Source organism: Balaenoptera physalus (assembly GCF_965194825.1).
Source record: "Balaenoptera physalus genome assembly, chromosome: X".
In the NCBI taxonomy this organism is placed as follows: Eukaryota; Metazoa; Chordata; class Mammalia; order Artiodactyla; family Balaenopteridae; genus Balaenoptera; species Balaenoptera physalus.
In genome coordinates, this window is record NC_138903.1 from 82,827,512 (window position 1) to 82,852,028 (window position 24,517).

The following is a 24,517-nucleotide window of genomic DNA, read 5'->3' on the forward strand; positions in this document are numbered from 1 at the left end:
ATTTTTAAACATTTTTATTGGAGTATAATTGCGTTACAATGTTGTGTTAGTTTCTGCTGTATGAAAAAGTGAATCAGCTATATGTATACATATATCCCCATATCCCCTCCCTCTTGCGTCTCCCTCCCACCCTCCCTATCCAAACCCAATAGATGGTCACAAAGCACTGAGCTGATCTCCCTGTGCTATGCAGCTGCTTTCCACTAGCTATCTATTTTACATTTGGTAGTGTATATATGTCAAGGCTACTCTCACTCTTCATCCGAGCTTACCCTTTCCCCTCCCCGTGTCCTCAAGGCCATTCTCTACGTCTGTGTCTTTATTCCTGTCTGGCACCTAGGTTAATCAAAACCATTTTTTTTTTTTTTTTAGATTCCATATATATGTGTTAGCCTACGGTATTTGTTTTCCTGACTTACTTCACTCTGTATGACAGACTCTAGGTCCATCCACCTCACTGCAAATAACTAAATTTCGTTTCTTTTTACAACTGAGTAATATTCTATTGTATATATGTGCCACATCTTCTTTATCCATTCATCTGTCGATGGACATTTAGGTTGTGTCAATGTCCTGGCTATTGTAAATAGTGCTGCAATGAACATTGTGGTACATGTCTCTTTTTGAATTATAGTTTTCTTAGGGTATATACAGAGTAGTGAGATTGCTGGGTCATATTGTAGTTCTATTTTTAGTCTTTTAAGGAACATCCATAATGTTCTCCATAGGGGCTGTATCAATCTACATTCCCACAAACGTGCAAGAGGATCTCTTTTTCTCCACACGCTCTCCAGCATTTATTGTTTGTAGAATTTTAATGATGGCCATTCTGACTGGTGTGAGGTGATACCTCATTGTAGTTTTGATTTGCATTTCTCTAGTGACTAGCGATGTTGAGCATCCTTTCATGTGTTTGTTGGCAATCTGTATATCTTCTTTGGAGAAATGTATTTTTAGGCCTTCTGCCCATTTTTGGATTGGATTGTTTGTTTTTTTTTTTGAAATTGAGCCGCATGAGCTGTTTGTATATTTTGGAGATTAATCCTTTATCAGTTGCTTCCTTTGCAAATATTTTCTCCCATTCTGAGGGTTGTCTTTTTGTCTCGTTTCTGGTTTCCTTTACTGTGCAAATGCTTTTAAGTTTCATTAGGTCCCATTTGTTTAATTTTCTTTTTATTTCAATTTCTCTAGGAGGTGGGTCAAAAAGGATCTTGCTGTGATTTATCTCATAGAGTGTTCTGCCTATGTTTTCCTCTAAGTTTTATAGTGTATGGCCTTACATTTAGGTCTTTAATCCATTTTGAGTTTGTTTTGTGTATGGTGTTAGGGAGTGTTCTAGTTTCATTCTTTTACATGTAGCTGTCCAGTTTTCCCAGCACCACTTATTGAAGAAGTTGTCTTTTCTCCGTTGTATATACTTGCCACCTTTATAAAGGCGAGCGTGACCATATGTGCATGGGTTTACCTCTGGGCTTTCTATCCTGTTCCATTGATCTATATTTCTGTTTTTGTGCCACTACCATACTGTCGTGATTACTGTAGCCTTGTAGTATAGTCTGAAGTCAGGGAGCCTGATTCCTCCAGCTCCATTTTTCATTCTCAAGACTGCTTTGGCTATTCGGGGTCTTTTGTGTTTCCATACAAATTGTGAAATTTTATGTTCTAGTTCTGTGAAAAATGCCATAGGTAGTTCGATAGGTATTGAACTGAATCTGTAGATTGCTTTGGGTAGTATAGTCATTTTCACAATGTTGATTCTTCCAATCCAAGAACATGGTATATCTCTCCATCTGTTTGTATCATGTTTAATTTCTTTCAACAGTGTCTTATAGTTTTCTGCATACAGGTCTTTTGTCTCCTTAAGTAGGTTTATTCCTAGGTAATTTATTCTTTTTGTTGCAATGATAAATGGGAGTGTTTCCTTAATTTCTCTTTCAGATTTTTCATTGTAAGCCTATAGGAATGCAAGAGATTTCTGTGCATTCATTTTGTATCCTGCTACTTTACCAGATTCATTGATTAGCTCTAGTAGTTTTCTGGTAGCATCTTTAGGATTCTCTATGTATAGTATCATGTCATCTGCAAACAGTGACAGTTTTACTTCTTCTTTTCTGATTTGGATTCCTTTTATTTCTTTTTCTCTCTGATTGCTGTGGCTGAAACTTTCAAAACTATGTAAAATAATAGTGGTGAGAGTGGGCAACTTGTCTTGTTCCTGATCTTAGAGGAAATGGTTTCAGTTTTTCACCACTGAAAACGATTTTGGCTGTGGGTTTGTCATATATGGCCTTTATTACGCTGTGGTAGTTTCCCTCTATGCCTACTTTCTGGAGAGTTTTTATCATTAATTTGTGTTGAATTTTGTTGAAAGATTTTTTTCTGCATCTCTTGAGATGATCATATGATTTTTATCCTTCAGTTTTTTAATATGATGTATCAAATTGATTTATTTGCATATACTGAAGAATCCTGGCATTCCTGGGATAAACCCCACTTGATCATGGTGTATGGTACTTTTCATGTGCTGTTCGATTCTGTTTCCTAGTATTTTGTTGATGATATTTGCATCTATGTTCATCAGTGATATTGGCCTGTAGTTTTCTTTTTTTGTGACATCTTTGTCTGGTTTTGGTGTCAGGGTGATGGTGGCCTCATAGAATGAGTTTGGGAGTGCTCCTCCCTCTGCTATATTTTGGAAGAGTTTGAGAAGAATAGGTGTTAGCTCTTCTCTAAATGTCTGATATAATTCTCCTGTGAAGCCATCTGGTCCTGGACTTTTGTTTGTTGGAAGAGTATTAATCACAGTTTCAATTTCAGTGCTTGTGATTGGGCTGTTTATAGTTTCTATTACTTCCTGGTTCAGTCTTGGAAAGTTGTGCTTTTCTAAGAATTTGTCCATTTCTTCCAGGTTGTCCAATTTAATGACATATAGTTGCTTGTTGTAATATCTCATGATCCTTTGTATTTCTGCAGTGTCAGTTTTTACTTCTCCTTTTTCATTTCTAATTCTGTTGATTTGAGTCGTCTCCCTTTTTTCTTGATGAGTCTGGCTAATGGTTTATCAATTTTGTTTATCTTTTCAAAGAACCAGCTTTTATTTCTGATCTGATGTTTATGATCTCTTTGGTCTGCTAACTTTGGGGTCTTTTTGTTCCTCTTTCTTTAACTCCTTTAGGTGTGAGGTTAGGTTGTTTATTTGAGATTTTTCTTTTCTTGAGGTAGGATTGTATTGCTATAAGCTTCCCTGTTAGAACTGCTTTTGCTGCATCCCATAGGTTTGGGGTCATTGTGTTTTCACTGTCATTTGTTTTTAGGTATTTTTTTACTTCCTTTAAGATTTCTTCAGTGATCTCTTGGTTATTTAGCAGCATATTGTTTAGCCTACATGGGTTTTTAGTTTTTACAGTTTTTTTTTCCTATAATTGATTTCTGATCTCATAGTCTTGTGGTTGGAAAAGATACTTGATATGATTTCAATTTTCTTAAATTTACCAAGGCTTGATTTTTGACCCAAGATATGATCTATCTTGGTGAATGTTCATTGTGTACTTGAGAAGAACACGTATTCTGTCATTTTTTGATAGAATGTCCTATAAATATCAATTAAATCTCTCTGGTCTAATGTGTCATTAAAAGCTTGTGTTTCCTTATTTATTTTCATTTTGGGTGATCTATCCATTGGTGAAGGTGGGGTGTTAAAGTCCCCTACTATGATTGTGTTACTGTCGATATCCCCTTTTATGGCTGTTAGCATTTGCCTTATGTATTGAGGTTCTCTTTTGTTGGGTGCATAAATATTTACAATTTTTATATCTTCTTCTTGGATTGATCCCTTGATCATTATGTAGTGTCCTTCTTTTGTCTTGTAATAGTCTTTATTTTAAAGTCTTATTTATCTGATATGAGTATTGCTACTCCAGCTTTCTTGTGATTTCCATTTGATTGGAATATCTTTTTCCATCCTCTCACTTTCAGTCTGTATGTGTCCCTAGGTCTGAAGTGGGTCTCTTGTAGACAGCATATATACAGGTCTTGTTTTTGTATCCATTCAGCCAGTGTATGTCTTTGTTTGGAGCATTTAATCCATTTACATTTAAGGTAATTATCGATATGTATGTTCCTATTACTATTTTCTTAATTGTTTTGGGTTTGTTATTGTAGGTCTTTTCCTTCTCTTCTGTTTCCTGCCTAGAGAAGTTCCTTTAGCATGTATTGTAAAGCTGGTTTGGTGGTGCTGAATTCTTTTAATTTTTGCTTGTCTATAACGGTTTTAATTTCTCTGTCGAATTTGAATGAGATACTTGCTGGGTAGAGTAATCTGGGTTGTAGGTTTTTCCCTTTCATCACTTTAAATTTGTCCTGCCACTCCTCTCTGGCTTGCAGAGTTTCTGCTGAACGATCAGCTGTTAACCTTATAGGATTCCCTTGAATGTTATTTGTTGCTTTTCCCTTGCTGCTTTTAATATTTTTTCTTTGTATTTAATTTTTGGTAGTTTGTTTAATATTTGTCTGGGCCTGTTTCTCCTTGGATTTATCCTGTATGGGACTCTCTGTGCTTCCTGGACTTGATTGACTATTTCCTTTCCCATGTTAGGGAAGTTTTCAACTATAATCTCTTCAAATATTTTCTCAGACCCTTTCTTTTTCTCTTCTTCTTTTAGGACTCCTATAATTCGACTATTGGTGTGTTTAATGTTGTCCCAGATGTCTCTGAGACTATCCTCAATTCTTTTCATTCTTTTTTCTTTATTGTGCTCTGCCATAGTTATTTCCACTATTGTGTCTTCCAGGTCCCTTATCCGTTCTTCTGCCTCAGTTATTCTGCTATTGATTCCTTCTAGGGAATTTTTAATTTCATTTATTGTGTTGTTCATCACTGTTTGTTTGCTCTTTAGTTCTTCGAGTTCCTTGTTAAATGTTTCTTGTATTTTCTCCATTCTATTTCCAAGATTTTGGATAATCTTTTCTGTCATTACTCTGAATTCTTTTTCAGGTAGACTGCCTATTTCCTCTTCATTTATTTGGTCTGGTGGGTTTTTACCTTGCTCCTTCATCTGCTTATATTTTTCTGTCTTCTCATTTTGTTTAGCTTACTGTGTTTGGGGTCTCCTTTTCACAGGCTGCAGGTTCATAGTTGCCATTGTTTTTGGTGTCTGCCCTCAGTGGGTGAGGTTGGTTCTGTGGCTTGTGTAGGCTTCCTGGTGGAGGGGACTGGTGCCTGTGTTTTGGTGGGGGGGTTTGGATCTTTTCTTACTGGTGAGCAGGGCCATGTCTGGTGGTGTATTGTGGGGTGTCTGTTAACTTTTTATGACTTTAGGCAGCCTCTCTGCTATGGGTGGGTTTGTGTTCCTGTCTTGCTAGTACTTTGGCATGGGGCATCCAGCACTGGAGGTTGCTGGCCATTGGGTGGAGCTGGGTGTTCACATTGAGATGGAGATCTCTGGGACAGCTTTCAGCAAGTGATATTACATGGGGCCGGGAGGTCTCTGGTGGTCCAATGTCCTGAACTCGGCTCTCCCACCTCAGAGGCTCAGGCCTGACACCAGGCCGGAGTGCCAGGACCCTGTCAGCCACACATCTCAGAAGAAAAGGGAGAAAAAAAGAAAGAAAAATAAAATAAATAAAATAAAATTAACAAATAAAAAATTTAAAATTATTAAAATAAAGAATGAAAAATAAATAAAATAATACTTTAAAAAAGTGAGCAACCAAATCAACAAGCAAATCCACCAATGATAACAAGCGATGAAAACTGAACTAAGATAAACATAAAAATAGGAAACAAATCAGTTGCAGACAGCAAACCCCAAGTCTATATTTGCTTCCTTTGTCCACCACCTCATTTTTGGACGATTAATTGTCTATTCAGGTATTCCACAGTTGTAGGGTACATCAAGTTGTTTGTAGGGATTTAATCCACTGCTTCTGAGGCTGCATGGAGAAATTTCCCTTTCCCTTCTTTTTCTGCACAGCTCCTGGGGTTCAGCTTTGGTTTTGTCCCCACGTCTACATGTAGGTCACCCTGCAGCATCTGTTCCCCACCCAGACAAGAGGGGGTTAAAGCAGCAACTGATTAGGGCAGTCTTGCTCACTCAGGCTGAGGGGAGGGAGGGGTACAATAGTCATAATTGGAATGTGGTGTAACCCTGCGGTGGTAGAGGCTGACGTGATGCTGCAACTCCCTGAGGCATGCCATGTGTTCTCCCGGGGAAGTTATCCCTGGATCACAGGACCCTGGCAGTGGCAGGTTGCACAGGCTGCCATAGTGGGGGGTGTGCTTGCACACAGGCTTCTTGGTGGTGGCAGCAGCAGCCTTAGCATTTCATGCCCATCTCTAGTGTCCAAGCTGGTCTGGAGCTCGTTTAGGCGGTGCTCTGAATCTCCTCTCCTCGCGCACCCTGAAACAATGGTCTCTTGCCTCCTAGGCAGGTCCAGACATTTTCCCAGACTCCCTTCTGGCTAGCTATGGCATACTAGCCCCCTCAGGCTGTTTTCACACAGCCAATCCCAGTCCTCTCCCTGGGATCTGACCCCCGAATCCCGAGCCTCAGCTCCCAGCCCCCACAGCCCCACGGGTGAGCAGATAAGCCTCTAAGGCTGTTGAGTGCTGGTTGGCACTGATCCTCTGTGCAGTAATCTCTCTGCTTTGCCCTCTGTACCCCTTTTGCTTCACTCCCCTCCATGGCTCCAAAGCTTCCTCCCCACCCACCCCCCATCTCCACCAGTGAAAGGGCTTCCTAGTGTGTGGAAACTTTTTCTCCTTCACAGCTCCCTCCCAGAGGTGCAGGTCCCATCCTTATTCTTTTGTCTCTGTTTTTTCTTTCTTTTTTTTGCCCTACCCAGGTACATGGGGATTTTCTTTCCCTTTGGGAAATCTGAGGTCTTCTGCCAGTGTTCAGGTGGTGTTTTGTAGGAATTGTTCCACATGTAGATGTATTTTTGATGCATTTTTGGGGAGGAAGGTGATCTCCATGTCTTACTCCTCTGCCATCTTGAAGGTCCCTCCCAATAATAAGTTCTTAGCAAATATTTGTAGGATAATTCTAAGAAAATTCAAGACTCATCAGACATTCAAGTATACCAGGACTATTTTGTTCAAGTTAGTTGAGTACTTAAAGGAAACAAAATAAATATATTTATAAATCCAGCTTAAAATATTTATGCAAGTTTAAGTTGTAAAAATCTCCCTTAAAGTTAATTTTTTGCAATTAGCTAAATATATGAATACAATGATATTTCAAACTGAAAGTGAAAACCTCAAGAATAACTGGCTTTTTGAGTTTGTAACTTTAATAAACTGAATATTAATGTTATAGTTAATGGAGCATGTGAATAATTTTTTCTGTGCACCATAATCACCTTCAAGGACATAAAAACCCTCAAACTTGAAAGATAGGTCAATATTTCCTAAACTTATGGGCAGCTTAATTTTAATTTAATTGATTTTTAGCAGGAAAAAGAGTAAGGAAAAAATTTAAAGAATTACTGCCTTTCAGATAAATGTTTCATTGAAACAAGAGACATTGTTAAAAGAGTTCTCTAAAGTTTTTAAAATATTACAAGGAATTATTGAGCCAGTTTTGCTGTCATTTATATATATATATATAATATATATGGTAAAATAAAATATATATGTATATAAATATATATACATATATATTTTATAAATATATATACATATATATTTTATGACACTTTTCTACATTAGGCAATGTAGCAAATTGATTAAGAGCACAAACACTCAAATCAAATTTTCTAGGTCTGAAACTTAGCTCCACCACTTACCAAAGTGGCAAGTTACTCAACCTATATGTGTCTCAGTTTCCTTACTGTTAAAATAAGAAAAATAGTAATACCTGTCTCCTAACATTATTGTGTGGATTACACAAGATTATTCCTGTCAAGTACTTTAAACAGTGTCTGGTACATATACATTTTATTAGGTATAGCATCTATTAACTTCCTGCTACTAAATAGAAAACTAGCCCACATTCCTCCCAAAGTACCTACCCCAATCCCTGAGTTTTATTAGTAAAAAAGTTTGATAATATAAAAATGATTGTATAATTTGTATAACCACTTCAAGAACCATTATCCCCACAGTTGTTTTGTTTTAGTCCTATCAAAAATGGAAAGGATTCAACGCATGCTGTTAGTACTTTTATCATGGCTTTTCCATTCCTCAGTTCTTATTCTGGATTAATTTCTTCACTGACTAGATTTCATCATCAAGTAGAGTATTTTTGTTGCCTGTTTTTTTTTTTTTTTTAAAGCTCATGGGCACTAAATTTTCTTGCATGTTTAAGAATGTCGCCTTCCTTCCAATACAGTAGCCATTAACCATATGTGGTTATGGAGCATTTGAAATGTAACTAAATCAATTGAGATGTGCTATAAGTGCAAAATACACAGGATATTTCAAAGACTTAGTATGTAAAATATTTAATTAATAATCCTTATATTGATTTCATGTTGAAATGGTATTTTAAATATAGTGGCTTACATAAAAGATATTATTAAAATAAATTTCACCTGTTACTTTTTACTTATTTTTTAATGTGGCTACTAGAAAAGTAAAATTACAAATGACAGGTCAGAAAGAGAAATTAAGCAAACAATCCCATTTAGCATCACAACAAAAAGAATAAAATATCAATATATATGAACAAACCTAACTAAGGAAGCAAAAGACCTGTACTCATAAAACTATAAGATATGATGAAAGAAATCAAAGATGACACAAACAGATAGAGATATATACCACATTTTTGGATCAGAAGAATCAATACTGTGAAAATGACTATACTACCCAAACCAATCTACAGATTCACTGCAATCCTTATCAAATTACCAATGGCATTTTTCACAGAATTAGAACAAAAAAAATTTACATTTTGTATGGAAACACAAACGACCCCAAATAGCCAAAATAATCTTGAGAAAGAAAATGGAGCTGGAGGAATCAGGCTCCCTGACTTCAGACAATATTACAAGGCTACAGTAATCAAGACTGTATGAGGACTTCCCAGGTGGCGCAGTGGTTAAGAATCTGCCTGCCAATGCAAGGGACAAGGGTTCAATCCCTGGTCCAGGAAGATCCCACATGTCATGGAGGAACAAAGCCCATGTGCCACAACTACTGAGCCTGCACTCTACAGCCCACGAGCCACAACTACTGAGCCCATGTGCTACAACTACTAAAGCCCATGTGCCTAGAGCCTGTGCACTGCAATTAAGTAGCCCCTGCTCACCTCAACTAGAGAAAGCCCATGTGCAGCAACAAAGACCCAACACAGCCAAAAAAATAAATTAATTAATTAAAAAAAAAAGACTGTATGGCACTGGCACAAAAACAGAAATATACATCAATGAAACAGGATAGAAAGCCCAGAGATAAACCCATGCACCTATGATCACCTAATCTATGACAAAGGAGGCAAAAATATACAATGGAGGAAAGACAGCCTCTTCAATAAGTGGTGCTGTGAAAACTGGACAGCTACATTTAAAAGAATGAAATTAGAACACTCCCTAACACCATACACAAAAATAAACTCAAAATGGATTAAAGACTAAATGTAAGGCCAGACACTATAAAACTCTTAGAGGAAAATATAGGCAGAACACTCTTTGACATAAATCACAGCAAGATCTTTTTTGACCCACCTCCTAGAGTAATGAAAATAAAAACAAAAATAAACAAATGGGATTTAATTAAACTTAAAAGTTTTTGCACAGCAAAGAAAGCCCATAAACGAAACAAAAAGACAACCCTCAGAATGGGAGAAAATATTTGCAAATGAAGCAACAGACAAGGGATTAATCTCCAAAATACACAAACAGCTCATGCAGCTCAATATCAAAAAAACAGATAACCCAATCAAAAAATGGGGGGAAGATCTAAATAGACATTTCTCCAAAGAAGACATACAGATGGCCAACAAACACATGAAAAGATGCTCAACATCACTAGTTATTAGAGAACTGCAAATCAAAACTACAATGAGGTATCACCTCACACTGGTCAGAATGGTCATAATTTAAAAATCTACAAACAATAAATGCTGGAGAGGGTATGGAGAAAAGGGGACTCTCCTACACTGTTAGTGGAAATGTAAATTGGTACAGCCACTATAGAGAACAGTATGGAGTTTCCTTTAGAAAACTAAAAATAGAGCTACCATATCACCCAGCAATCCCACTCCTAGGCATGTATCTGGAGAAAACCATAATTTGAAAGGATGCATGCACCCCAGTGTTCATTGCAACACTATTTACAATAGCCAGGACATGGAAGTAACCTAAATGTCCATCAACAGAGGAATGGATAAAGAAGATGTGGTACATATATACAATGGAATATTACTCAGCCATAAAAAATAATGAAATAATGCCATTTGCAGCAATATGGATGGACCTAGAGATTGTCATGCAGAGTGAACTTAGTCAGAAAGAGAAAAACAAATATTGTATAATATCGCTTATATGTGGAATCCAGAAAAATGGTACAGATGAACTTATTGGCAAAGCAGAAATAGAGTCACAGATGTAGAGAACAAACACATGGATACCAAGGGGGAAGGCGAGGTGGGATGAATTGGGAGATTGGGATTGATATATATACACTACTACATATAAAACAGATAACTAATGAGAACCTACTGTATAGCACAGGGAACTCTACTCAGTGCACTGTGGTGACCTAAATAGGAAAGAAATCTAAAAAAGTGTGGATATATGTATACATATAACTGATTCACTTTGCTGTACAGCAGAAACTAACAGAACATTGTAAAGCAACTGTACTCCAATAAAAATTAACTTAAAAAAGTAAAATACTTATGTGACTTTCATTATATTTGTATTGAAAAGTACTACCTCAGAACTTAATATTCTCTGATATACTGAACCCCTTGTATGTGGCTTGATTATCATATCTGTATACATTTTGAATCATCTCTTCTTTATTGTTGACATTTCATAACTTCACTTGGATATGTCTTGATGTTGAAATATATAAATTTTGGGGAGTTTCCTGGTAGTCCAGTGGGTAGGACTCCAAGCTTCCACTGCAGGGGGTGTGGGTTTGACCCCTGGTCAGGGAACTAAGATCCCACATGCTGCACTGCATGGCCAAAATATATATATATATATCAATTTTCCTTAGAAATGGTATGTGGTAGAATGCAGTGATGACACTGGTTTTTCACCTTTCCTTGTAACCAAACCCTTTACCATGTAACTTTGAAGTTACATGTGGGAAGGTTGATCTGTCCCACTCTTGATCTTGGTCTGAAATGTGACTTGCCTTGGTCAATGGGATGTTAGCTGACATGATGCACTCAGAGGCCTGAAATGCACACTTTGGAAATTGCTCTCTTTTGCACCTCTGCCATAGCCAAAAGCACATGCCTATCTAACCTTATGTAGGATGAGAGACATATAGCAAAACCAAGTCACTCACTTACACAGTCAAGAACAGCCTATATCAACCAATAGCAGAAAAACCTCAGTCATGGGAGTGAAAGTAACCAATATAAGCAGAGCTGCCTAGCTGACCACTCCAGATACATGAGTAATGAACACTTGTATGCGTTGAGGTTTTGTATTTGCTTTTAAAAAAACATATACACCAACAAATAACTGATGCAGCCTTAGATCTATAGATTCAAATCTCTAAATCAGGATAATTTCATTCTAGCATATTTTAGAATAATTTGTCTATTCCATTTACTCAGCAATCTCTTTAGGAAAACCAATTGAGAATATGCTGGATCTCCACTGCTTGTCTTTCATAGCAATGTTTTTTAGCTTCTAATCACAAACATCTTTTTTTTTTCCTAAACTAAATTTGGTTTTCACATATCCAAATTTCACTACCATAATTGTGTTCTCAATTGTATTTATAATTGTGGTATGGCTTCTAATGTGATTTTCTTTGTTCTAATGATTTTATTATTCTTTTCCATTTTTTCTTCTTAAGCTATGTTCATTCACTTTCCATCTCCTTCTATTGTCCCATTATCTTTCTTCAGCTTTTGCATCTTCTTTGAATTCCTTTAAATTGTTTTTCTTTCAAAAGGATTACATCTCCAGAAAATTCCTTGAGTCTATGGATATTTATTTGTCCTAAAGTTTCCCGTTTTCTGGGGTAATTCCTTTTCTAATTTATAGTCAGTATCCACATTTTGCATATCTGCTTTTCCTTGCTTTTAACTGAAATATGCAGATAATCACACTGAGATTACTCTTTAGTTACTGTCTTTGAAAGGAGAAAGTTTTCTATATCATCTATTTTCTGAAAAATAGTCTGGAGAGCATGAAGGGAATAAGAGAAGCAGTCAGCAGTTTCAATGCAGGTCTGTGGTCATGTTCTCTACCTCTCAGCACTTCCTTAAATATTCTGCTTAGAGCACATTACTCCTCTCAATTTGCAAGATTAAGGAGAGTTGGTGTAGTCTTAGATATGGGCACTCTAATCAAGGATCATTGGCTAAACTCTTAAGGATACTGACACTTATTTTTAGGGACATCTATTTACTACCTAAGCTCTGAAGGAGCATATTTAATTTTCTCTTCCTTTTCTTTCTTGAGTTCCTCAAGAGTACTTCATGATCATCCTTCTTTCCACTCAAATTTCACAGTATTTTATATTTTCTTAAACTTATGATTTAGGCAATTTGAGGCTTGTCCATGTTTATGTCACTGAAGAATGAGTTTTCTTTTATTTAATTTTCTTTTTGATGTTCTCAGTGGGATTCAAATAGGAAGAGTTAAATCAAAATGATTTTACTCCAATTTCATTCTTATATAAAGGTTCCGTCTTCAACTTATATATAACAAATATATAAATTCAACATGTTGAAGCATGCTCATCTGAACAAAGTTTAATTAATTTTATAGTCAATTCATCAAAAATGGTTCAAAATGTTGACAGTACTGGAATCTACTAGAATTCTACTAGGCTGCATAATTTTATGATCTTCACGTTAGCAAAAAGTATCCTCCACGAAACCATATTCATCTCTTCCTATCACTGGGAAGAGCTAGAAATTTGACAGGAATTTACAGAATTTCTCCTTTATTTCCAGGACTTAAAAGTCAGAATTATTCTTAGCAAAGTGAATAAGAAAGTACTCCAGACATCTTCTTTTATTTATTTTTCCATTCAGTAGACTTTGAAAAAAGAAAAATAGAATGAGTATAGAATGAGTGTATTGCAAGATCCATTATTCATGATGCTACTAGTGAGATTTTCTTATTACATGATGAAAAAACCACTGCTTCTAAAGGGAAGAACAAAACAAGTGAAATTACAGACACTGATTTTCCTTTGAGGTAGAAAGAGATGTAATTCAACTTAAAAAGACCCCTTTTCATTCAGTATCCTGAGGTTATACTATTATCTATGTTAGAATATCAATATATTTTTTATACTTAGGTAGAATGATGAGTGTGGACTGTTCATACACTTAGGTTAAAATATGTGACAGAGGAAAGCCTCTTACTATGGCGTGAAATAACTATATTTAGCATTGAAACCGTTTTTTTCTAACAACATTTTTTACGTTTCTAAAGTAATTGTGATTAGGCCATTGACCAGGCCTGCTATAGACACGAGGATGCAATAAGAAAGAGAAAATAGATACATGAAACTGTGGGTTCAGTAATTATTTGCCTTACTCGGAAATGGTTAAACTATTAAATATTTAGACATGTCCTTTCTGCGTACTTTTATGAAAGACAGTGAGCCCTTGCATTTTTTTCCTTCCATCTCAGATTTTTGTACATGATTCCATGAGTTGCTAGGGAGGCATCAGGCATCTGAGTCACTCTTCCATTTCTGTCCTTTAATTACTGTATACTTTGCACATATTATTAACAGTTTCAGTAATTCAATTAAAGGGAAAGCCACTTAAGCTGATCTGAGTCATCAGTCTCTCCCATTTTCAAACCTGAACCAGTCCATAGACCTCTTTTGCATGGCCCTAAAAATAAAGGAAAGAGTGAGAAACAGATATAACAGATAGAACAAGATACAGATATATAAATATGTGTGAATTGCAAGTATACTATATACTGTAGACAGTTTTACATGCACATTTTCCACTTAACAACATTATATAACAAACAACTTTCAATTTCCTAGAAGCACACTTACTGAGTCAGGGAGTATAAGCATTTAAAATAATTAATGTATATTTCCAACTTCCCTTCCAGAAAGTATATTAATTTCCATTTCCACCAACAGTTTCTGAGAATGCCTGATTGTCACCAAACCTTAGCTACTACTGGGTATTAACTTGCAAGAAACTTTGTATGGAGGTACAGATTAGCAAAATGGCTGAGTAGGAAGCTGCAAGCTCTTGTTCACCCACAGATATATAAAAATATCAACCATTAGCTACCTGAAAAAACTTTGTGGAAGCTCTGACAAACAATCAAAGGTTTATGGCAACCAAGCAAACATTCAATCAAGAAAAAGCCATCTTCAAAATGTAGGAAAACTTTGTGGAAACGTCACTCTCCATGGTGTGGCTGAGATGGTCTTGGTCTTGAGCAGCAGGAGCATAGCATATCTTATTTGCAAATTACCATGTATCTACTCTAAACTGTCTGGGGATACCTGAAGGCCTGGACACTCATCTCATAAAAACTACAATGAGGCTACATACCCACATATGCCTGGGGCAGAAGATTCTGAGTGAAGACACAACAGACCATCTAACGCCCAGATAATCTGGGATGTGATGCCTTGGGAAATTAGGACATTAAAAAGCAGCAACATATATGGGAAAAATTTGAAAACCACATGTATGTCCAGACAGAATTCATATTCAGAAAACTCTTGAGATGATCTTCACCTTTCATCTGGTTCCTAGGCTCAGAGCAAGTATAGCTAATTGATAAAGAAGTGCTGCAGCACAAAGGCAATTAGAAAGACTGAGAAAAGCGGCTGCTCACTCTCTTTTTTGGAGGGGGAGGTGGGTTGGAATTTTTGTCTGTTTCAGCTCCTTGCATTCCAGGAAATATCTGTCAAAACATTACCTGAATATGAGCTAAAGAAACAGAGTCTTCATACATATGACAAGGAATAGCCTTTGCAAAAATAGTTGTGGAATGGTTTCAAAACAGACTACTACAGCCATCAACAATCAGCAAAACAAACATGGCAAGCCCTGGGGTGGGACAATTATCTAATTTCCACAATTATTGCATTATAATAATTAAATACCCAATTTTCAACAATGAATCATAAGGGATACAAAGAAAAAGGAAATGTGGTACAGTCAAAAGAACAAATTAAATGACAGAAATTATTAATGAAGAAGCCTAGACATAGAATTTACTAGGATAAGAATTTAAAACAACTGTATTAACATGCTCAGAGAGCTAAAGGAAAACACAAACAACTAAAGGAAATCTGGAAATTGATATGTGAACAGTGAGAATATCAACAAAGAGAAAGAAATTATAAAAATGAATAAAATAGAAATTCTTGAACTGAAAAGTACAATAACTGACATAAAAACTCACTAGAGAGTTTCAATAGCAGATTTGATCAAGGAAAAGAAACATCAGTGAACTTAATGATAGGCCAATTGAAATCGTCAAGTCTAAGCAGCAAAAACCAAACCAATACAAAACAAAACTAAAAAATGAAGAAAGTCTAAGGAACTTGTGGGATATCATCAAGCTGATCAACATTAGCAAAATGAGAGCTCCAGAGAGAGAAGAGTAAAAGAAAGGAGAAAAGAGATTATTTGAAGAAATGATGGTTGAAAACTTCCTAAATTTGAGGAAAGACATGAATCTACAAATGCAAAATACTGAAAGAACTCCAAATTAGATAAATCCAAAGAGATCTACACCAAAACACATTATAATCAAACTTTCAAAAGACAAAGATAGAGAATGTTGAAAGCAGCAAGAGAAACAACTCATTACGTACCACAAATCCTCAATAAGATTATCAGTGGATTTCTCAGCAGAAACCTTGCAGGCCAGAAAGCAGTAGGATGATATATTTAAATGTTGGGAAAAAATCTGTTAAATGAGAATTCTACATCCAGCAAAATTGTCTTTCAAACATGAGAAAGAAATTTCCAGAAAAATGAAAGTTGAGAGTGTTTACTGTCACTAGATCTTCCCTACAAGAAGTGCTAAATTAGGGAGCCCTTTATGATGAAATGAAGTGACAATCAATAGTAATTTGAAGCCATATGAAGATATAAAGATATCCAGTAAATATTTGGGCAAATATGAAATCTAATGTTATAATCTTAGTTTATAACACTTTTTATTTTCTACATGATTAAAAATAAAATGCATAAAAATAATTATAAATCTATGTTATTGGTCATAATGTGATAAAGATGTAATTTGTGATATCAATTATGTAGAGGGGGTGGAGCTTTATAGAAGTAGAGTTACTTCATGTTATTCAAGTTAAGTTGGTATGAATTCAAATTGCAGAGTATAAAATTAATATGTTACAGATAATCCTCATTGTAAGAACAAAGAGAATATCTATAAAATACACATACAAGGAAATGAGAAGAGAGCTAAAAAGTTTCAGTACAAAGAATCAACTAAACACAAAAGGCTATAATTGGGTTAATTTGGGACCAAAAAGTTATAAAACGTAAAGAAAACAAATAGAAAAATAATGGCTATAATATAGGGGGTAAGTTGGCAGAATGGATTAAAAAAACATCATACAACTATATGCTATCTAAAAGAAACTCACTGTAGATCTAAATATACAAATATGTTGAAAGTGAAAGAAGAGAAAAAGATATTTCATATGAATAATAACCAAAAGAGAGCATGGGTGGTTTGCTCTATTAATATCATGAAAAATAGAGTTGAAGTCAAAAACTGTTATAAGAGACAAAGAAGGATATTATATATTGATATAGATTTTAATTCACCAAGGTGATATAACAATTATAAACATATGCACCAAACACTAGAGCACTAAAACCTGAAACAAACTGAAAGAACTGAAAGGAGAAGTAGATAGCAACACAGTAATAATTGGAAACTATAATACCTCACTTTCAATTATGGATAGAACAACCAGACAGAATTTCAGTAAGGAGGTAGAGGACTTGAACAACACTACAGATCAAATGAATCTAACAGACATATACAAAATACTTCAATCAACAACTGCAAAATACACATTTTTCTCAAGTCTACGTGAAATATTCTCCAGAATAAACCACATATTAGGCCACAAAACTAGTCTTAATAAATCTAAAAGAATTGAAAGCATAAATTATATTTCTCTGAACACAATATAATGAAACTAGAAAGCAATAACAAGGAAAATGGGAAAATTTTAAACTATGTAGAAATTAAACAACACACTCTTAAAACAGCCAATGGGTCAAAGGGGACATCACAGGGGAATTAGCAAATACCCTGAGATAAATGAAAATACAACATATCAGACTTATGAAATGCTGCAAAAGCAGTGTTAAGAGGAAAATTTATAGCTATACATGCACACATTAAATAGAAGGAAGATCTCAAGTCAATAACCTAAGTTTACATCTTAACTAACTACAGTAAAAAGAGCAAACTAAATCAAAAACTAGTAGATGGACGAAAATACTAACGCTTAGAAAAGAGAAAAAATAGAGAAGAGAAAAACAACAGAGAAAAATAAAACCAAAATTGGTTTCTGGAAAAGATCAACAAAATTGACAAACTTTTGGTGCTCAGCATCATTACCCATAAGTGAAAATGCAGATCAAAACCACAATGAGGTATCAACTCACATCTGCTAGGATGACTATTATGAAAAAAAAAAAAGATAACAAGTGTTAGTTAGGAGGCAAAGAAATTGGAACACTTATACACTGTTGGTGGGGATATAGAATGATGCAGCCATTATGGAAGACAGTATGGAGGTTCTTAAAAAAATTCAAGACAGAACTACCTATGATCCAGCAAGCCCACTTCTGGGTTTATATACAAAAGAATTGAAATCAGAATGTCAAAGATATATATATATCTCCGTGTTCATTGCAACATTATTCACAATAGTCAAGATATGTAAATAACCCAAATGTCCATTGACAAAGCAATGGATAAAGATAAGAAAATGTTATATATACATCTATATATATATATATATAGAGAGAGAGAGAGAGAGAGATGTATATACACACACACATACATATACACAATAGAATATTTTCAGCCTTAAAAAAAAAGGAAATCCTGCCATTTGCAGCAACATGGATGAACCTAGAAGACATTATGCTATGTGAAAAAAGCCAGTCACAGAAAGACAAATACTGCATGACTCCACTTATATGAAGTATCTAAACAAACTTACAGAAGCAGAGAATAGAATGGTGGTTGCTGGGGGCTGAAGGAAGGGAGAAATGGGTAATTGTTTTACAATGAGGGTAAAGTTTCTGTTGTGCAAGAAGAATAAGTTCCAGAGATCTGATATACAGCCTAGAACGTATGGTTAACTATACAGCATTGTGCACTTTAAAATACATTAAGAGGATAGATCTCATGTTAAGTGTTCTTATAAAAACAGAAACACAAAGAATACAAGGAAGTTTTTGGCAGTGATGGATATACTTAGTATCTTGGTTGCAGTGATGGTATCATGGGTATATGTATATGCCCAAACTTACAAAAAGTATATATTAAATGTGTGCAATTTTCTTCTATATCAATTATACCTGAATAAAGCTAAAACAAAGGAGAAGTCTCAAATTTCTGAAATCTAGAATGAAAGTGGGGACATTACTCCTGGTTTTATAGAAATAAAAAGGATTATAAGAGAATACTATGAACATTTATATGCCAACATATTGGATAGTCTAGATGAAATAGAAATTTTCCTGAAACACATAATTTACCAAAACTAAATCATGAAAAGGGAAAATCTGTATAGACAAGTATGGAGATGAAATCAGTAATCAAAAACCTCCCAATGAAAAAAAATCTAGAACAAGATGGCTTCACTGGTGAGTTCTACCAAACATTTAAAGAGCAATAAACACCATTCTTCCTCAAACTCTTCAAAAACAATTGAAGAGAACACTTCCTAATCCATTCCATGAGGTCAGAATTGCCGTGATACCAAAACCAGACAAAGACACTCCAAGAAAAGAAAGCTACAGAACAATATCTCTTATCAATATTGATGCAAATATCCTCAACAATATATTACCAATGAATACAGCAGCATACTAAAAGGGTTATACACCATGACCATGTGGGGTATATTTCCCTAATGCAAGGATGGTTCCACATATAAAAATCAATCAATATAATTTACCACATTAATAGAATGAAGGGGGCAGAAAACTACATGATCATCTCAATTGACATCAAAAAACATTTAACAAAATTCATCAGCCTTTCTTGATAAAAACACTCAATAAGCTAGGAATGAAAGGAAACTTCCTTATCATGATAAAGTCCATGTATGAAAAATCCACAGCTAACATCATACTCAATGGTGAAAGGTTAAAATCTTTTCTCCTAAGATCAGGAACAAGACCAGGATGCCTGCTTTGCCATTTCTATCCAACATAACACTGGAACTTCTAGCCAGAACAATTGGACAGGAAAAAGAAACAAGGTCATTCAAATTAGAAAGGAAGAAGTAAAATTCTCTCTTTTTTCAGATCATATGATCCTATATGTAGAAAACCATAATGATGCCACAATAAAATGATATAATGCTAATAAAGAAATTCAGCAAAGTTGCAGGATACAAAATCAACGTGTAAAAATCAGTTACATTTCTATACACTAACAATGAACAATTCAAAAAGGAAATTAAGAAAACGAGATGAAAATACTGCCTAGAGTGATCTACAGATTCAATGCAATCCCTATAAAAATTCCAATGGCAATTTTTGGAAATGAAAAATGCATCCTAAAATTCATGTGGAACTCAGGGAATGCTGAATAATCAAAACAATCTTAAAAATGAAAAACAAAGTTGGAAGACTCACGTTTCCTGATTTCAAAACTTACTACAAAGCTACAGTTATCAAAATAGTGTGGTACTGGCATAGGGACAGACATATTGATCAATTAAATAGAATAGAGATCCCAGAAATAAACCCTCACATATATAGCCAACTGATTTTTGACAGGGTGCCAAAACTGTTCAATAGGGAAAGGACTGTCTTTTCAACATATGGTGCTGTGAAGACAATATCCATGTGCAAACAAATGAAGTTGGACCCTTATATTATACCATATATAATATTTAACTTAAAATGGATCAAAGACCTAAACTAAGAGCTAAAACTGATGCTCTACATCACCAATCATTAGGGAAATGCAAATCAAATCCAGATGAGATAACACTTCACATACATTATGATGGCTATTATTTTAAAAAATGGAAAGTAAAAAGTGTTGGATAGTTGGAAACTTTGGCATTGCTGGTTGGAATGTAAAATGATACAGCTGTTGTAGAAAACAACATGGTGGTTCCTCAAATATTTAAACATAGAATTACCATATGATCAGCAATTCCACTTCTAGGTATATACTGAAAATATTTTAAAGCAGGGATTCAGATACTTACACACTAATGTAACAGCATTATTCACAAAATCTAAAAGGTGGAAATAACCCAAATGTCCATTGACGAATGGATAAACAAAATGTGAGCTATATATATACAATGGAATATTATTCAGCCTTAAAAAGGAATAAAATTCTGATATGTCACAACATGTATGAACCTTGAAGACAATATGCTAAGTAAAATAAGCCAAGCACAAAAGGACAAATATTGTATGATTCTACTTATATGAGTATTTATATGAGGTATCTAGAATAGGCAAATTCATAGAGACAGAAAGTAGAATAGAGGTGACCAGGAGCTGTGAAGATGGGTATTGTTTAAGGGGTACAGATTTTCAGTTTGGGATGATAAAAACGTTCTGGAAATGGATAGTGGTAAGGGTTGCACAATATCGGGAATATACAAAGGCCACTGAATTATACTCTTAAAAATGTTTAAAATGGTAAACTTTATGATATGTATGTTTACCAAAATTAAAAAATATAAGTACTTAAAAATCTTGATAAATTGATAGATAAGATATATAATTTTAATTTTCATTGTTCTTATTAAAACTAAGAATTTTTTAATATATTCATGTTTGTGTCAATTACTAATATTCTATTGATGTATTCATCTTTCATTTATTGATCTGTACAGAATTTTCATATATTACGATTATTAGTATATAAAGATAAAATCATGCACACTCAATTATTTTCTATTAATTTGCTGAGTCCCAGTGCTACTTCCAAAATGTCTTAATTATTGTAGAATTTTAATACATTTTAAGAGTTTTTAATACACACTGTCTTTATTACTTTTATTTTTCAAAATATTTAGACTATACTTGCTCTAATACATCCTTTTAGATTATTTAGATTAGATTTTAGGATGACATTGTAAAATTGAAAAAAAATCCCCTTGGTATTTGGTTAGAATAGTAGCTTAAATGTTGTAAATTAATTTGGAAATAATTCATATCTTTTGTATTAGTTTTCTATGGTTGCTGTTAATTATCACAAATTTAGCATCATAAAACAACACAAATATATTATCTTACAGTTCCATAGGTCAGAAGTCTGAAGTGTATGTCACTGGGCTAAAATCAAGGTATTGACAGGGTTGCATTCCTCTCTGGATGCTCTAGGGGAGGATTCATTTCCTTGCTCATTTGGGTTGACAGCAGAATTAAGGTCCTTGTGATTTTTGGACTGAGGTCCCATTTTCTTGCTGTCTGTATGCTGAGGGTCATTTCCAGCTTCTATATTGTCATTATGGCTCCTTACCTCCATCTTCAAAGATTCAACGGCTGGTTGAGTCTTCCTCGGGTAGCATCTATTTGATCCACACTTCTGATTTTCTCTCAATTTTAAGAGCTCATGTGATTACATTAGGGCCACTCAAATAATCCAGGATAATCTCCAACTTTTAAAGTCTGATGATTAATGATCCTAATTCCATCCTCAGCCTTTACTCTCCTTTGCTATGTAAGGTAATATATAGTCACAGGTTCCAGCAATCAGGATATGGACATAATTGGGGATGCAGGAGGCATGATTCTGCCTACCACATCTTTACAATATTATTCTTCCTATAAAAGGAAACAAAATACCTTGCCCTATACTTAAGTCTATATATTTCATTCAGCAGAGTTTTTTTGTTTGTTTTGTTTTGTTTTTCTAGTTTTCTTCATATGGGTTTTTACATTTCTTATTCAGTTCATTTTAGGCTGCTTATATATTTTCTGCTTTACACGGAATATTTTTCTTTAGAATCTTCACAGTGCCCTGTAGATAACATTCAATAACTATTTGTTGAATGAATAAATTATGTTTTTCTAAATGGTGAGTGATGCTATATAGCAAAAATATTATGTATATATTTATTTTCTATTCAAACATTTTACTGAATTTCCATATGTTTTAAATACATTCTATCAGGTAATCTAGGAAGTCCTAAGCCAATTCACAGTATTTCCCAGCAATCTAGTACGTTTCTGCTGAATTAAACATTAACATTCCTCTCCATGCACTGTCCATTTCTCTGACACTGACTCAACATAATGTGTGAAAAACTTTCATCTCAAATATGCACTGTTACCAGATTTATATCAGTCTCTCATCTAGTTTTGGCACTTAACTTGCTGGGAATAAACCACTCAGAAAGCAACCTGCTCTCTCAGTTCCTCCCATTATTTACCCTGATGGAGAAGTGTTTTTTAGAATGGGAAGGAGATAGGACCATTTTATGGCCAACTCAAAAACTGTTACTTTTGACTTAAAGGATGGAAAATGCAATTTTCTAGATGGGACAAATTCTGCATTTTTGACCCAAGGCTCAAGTTACAAGGAAGGAAAAATTATTTCTGCTAGGTTTTCAAGCTCTACACAATTTCAAGTAACAAAATGTGTCATCCACTGAAAGTTATTCTTGGTTCAGCTAAAAAAAAGAATGATGGTACTGGAAAATCTTCCCCAAATATGGCATTATAAGGACTGTCAGTATTACCTTTAGGTGTTATTGACTTTTCACATTTATCTGAGTCTGTATAGATTTCATTTTAGTAGTTTTGGAGAGGCAGTATTGGGCCTTACTAATCAGATTCCATTTGAAAACAAACAACATGGAGAAATCTTAGTGATATAAATGTATATTTATTTTTATAGGATCTACAAATGACAACTATTATCATCAAAGGTTAACCTAGAAAATACATAATAACCTAAGATTCAAACTAGATGAAGAGTTTTTGAACTTCAACACATTGGTGACTGTGCCCTTGCTCCAATTTATGAAGAGTGGAAGATACTCCATAGACCCTCCATTTCAAAAAGAATGATTTCCATAAATGTATAGTCTCTTATTAAGTCAACAGTAGTTTGGGCAATTCAGCAGTTTTCTTCCCTTAGGCAAATGACACAATTCTAAGTTGGTCTCAAATGTATATTGAGAGTGATGGGGGAAGTTGGGCAATGTTTTGTTAAATGACACTTTCTTTTAGGATTATTGGGTCTCAGAGGTCCCAAAGAAGTACTTACATAAGATAATGCAAAATTACTAAATTCAATAATCATGAATATTAAAGACTATATCTGTATTCTTAAATGGTGCCCAGCTAATATTTACAACACTACATGATAAGTGCTATAATAAAGGCATGCAAAATAAGAAACATCCAAGAGATATAACAGCTAACATTTATTTTTACTATGTACACATTGTGACAATTATTGTATTGCTAATCTAACACAAAAGTAATGACCAGTATTTGAAAGATACAGTTTCCAAAATACTCTAAAACATGTGTCTTCATTTATATATTAGTGTGTATTTTTGGAACATTTTTTCCCCCAGAGGAGACAATAACTTTAATAAATAAAAAGCAAGATCTTTCCTTTGCCTCCTCATGATGTTATAACATTTATGAAATGGCAGTTCAGATAGATAGGTATATTGTGGCCATATAATACTTGACAACTCATGGTGTTTTATTTTTGGGTTGTGTTTTTGCATGTGTTTTGTCTTGCCATGTATATTGTTCAGTTATGCATTTAACCAGTATTTATTGAGTGATTTATATGTGTCAATACACTTTTAGAGATACTGGTAAATCCAGTAGAAATCAAGACATAGTCCTTCTCCTCACTGGGGCTTATTTTCTAGTAGGGAAAATATATATACACCTCGTTAACAAATAAATAAATATATATATATATATATATATATGTTAGAAGATATCAGAGAAAATAAAGACTACAAGAGGACAGATAGCAGCTGGAAATAAAGATACTACTTTGGCTAGAATGGTCAGAGAAAGTTCTCTGAAGAGGCAGCATTTGAGCTGTGTTCTGAACTGGGAGAAAAAGACCTACATTTGAAGATCTGGGAGCTCAGCACTGAAAGCAAAGGAAACAAGGAGTGTCATGGCTCCTATGCAAGAATAAGTTT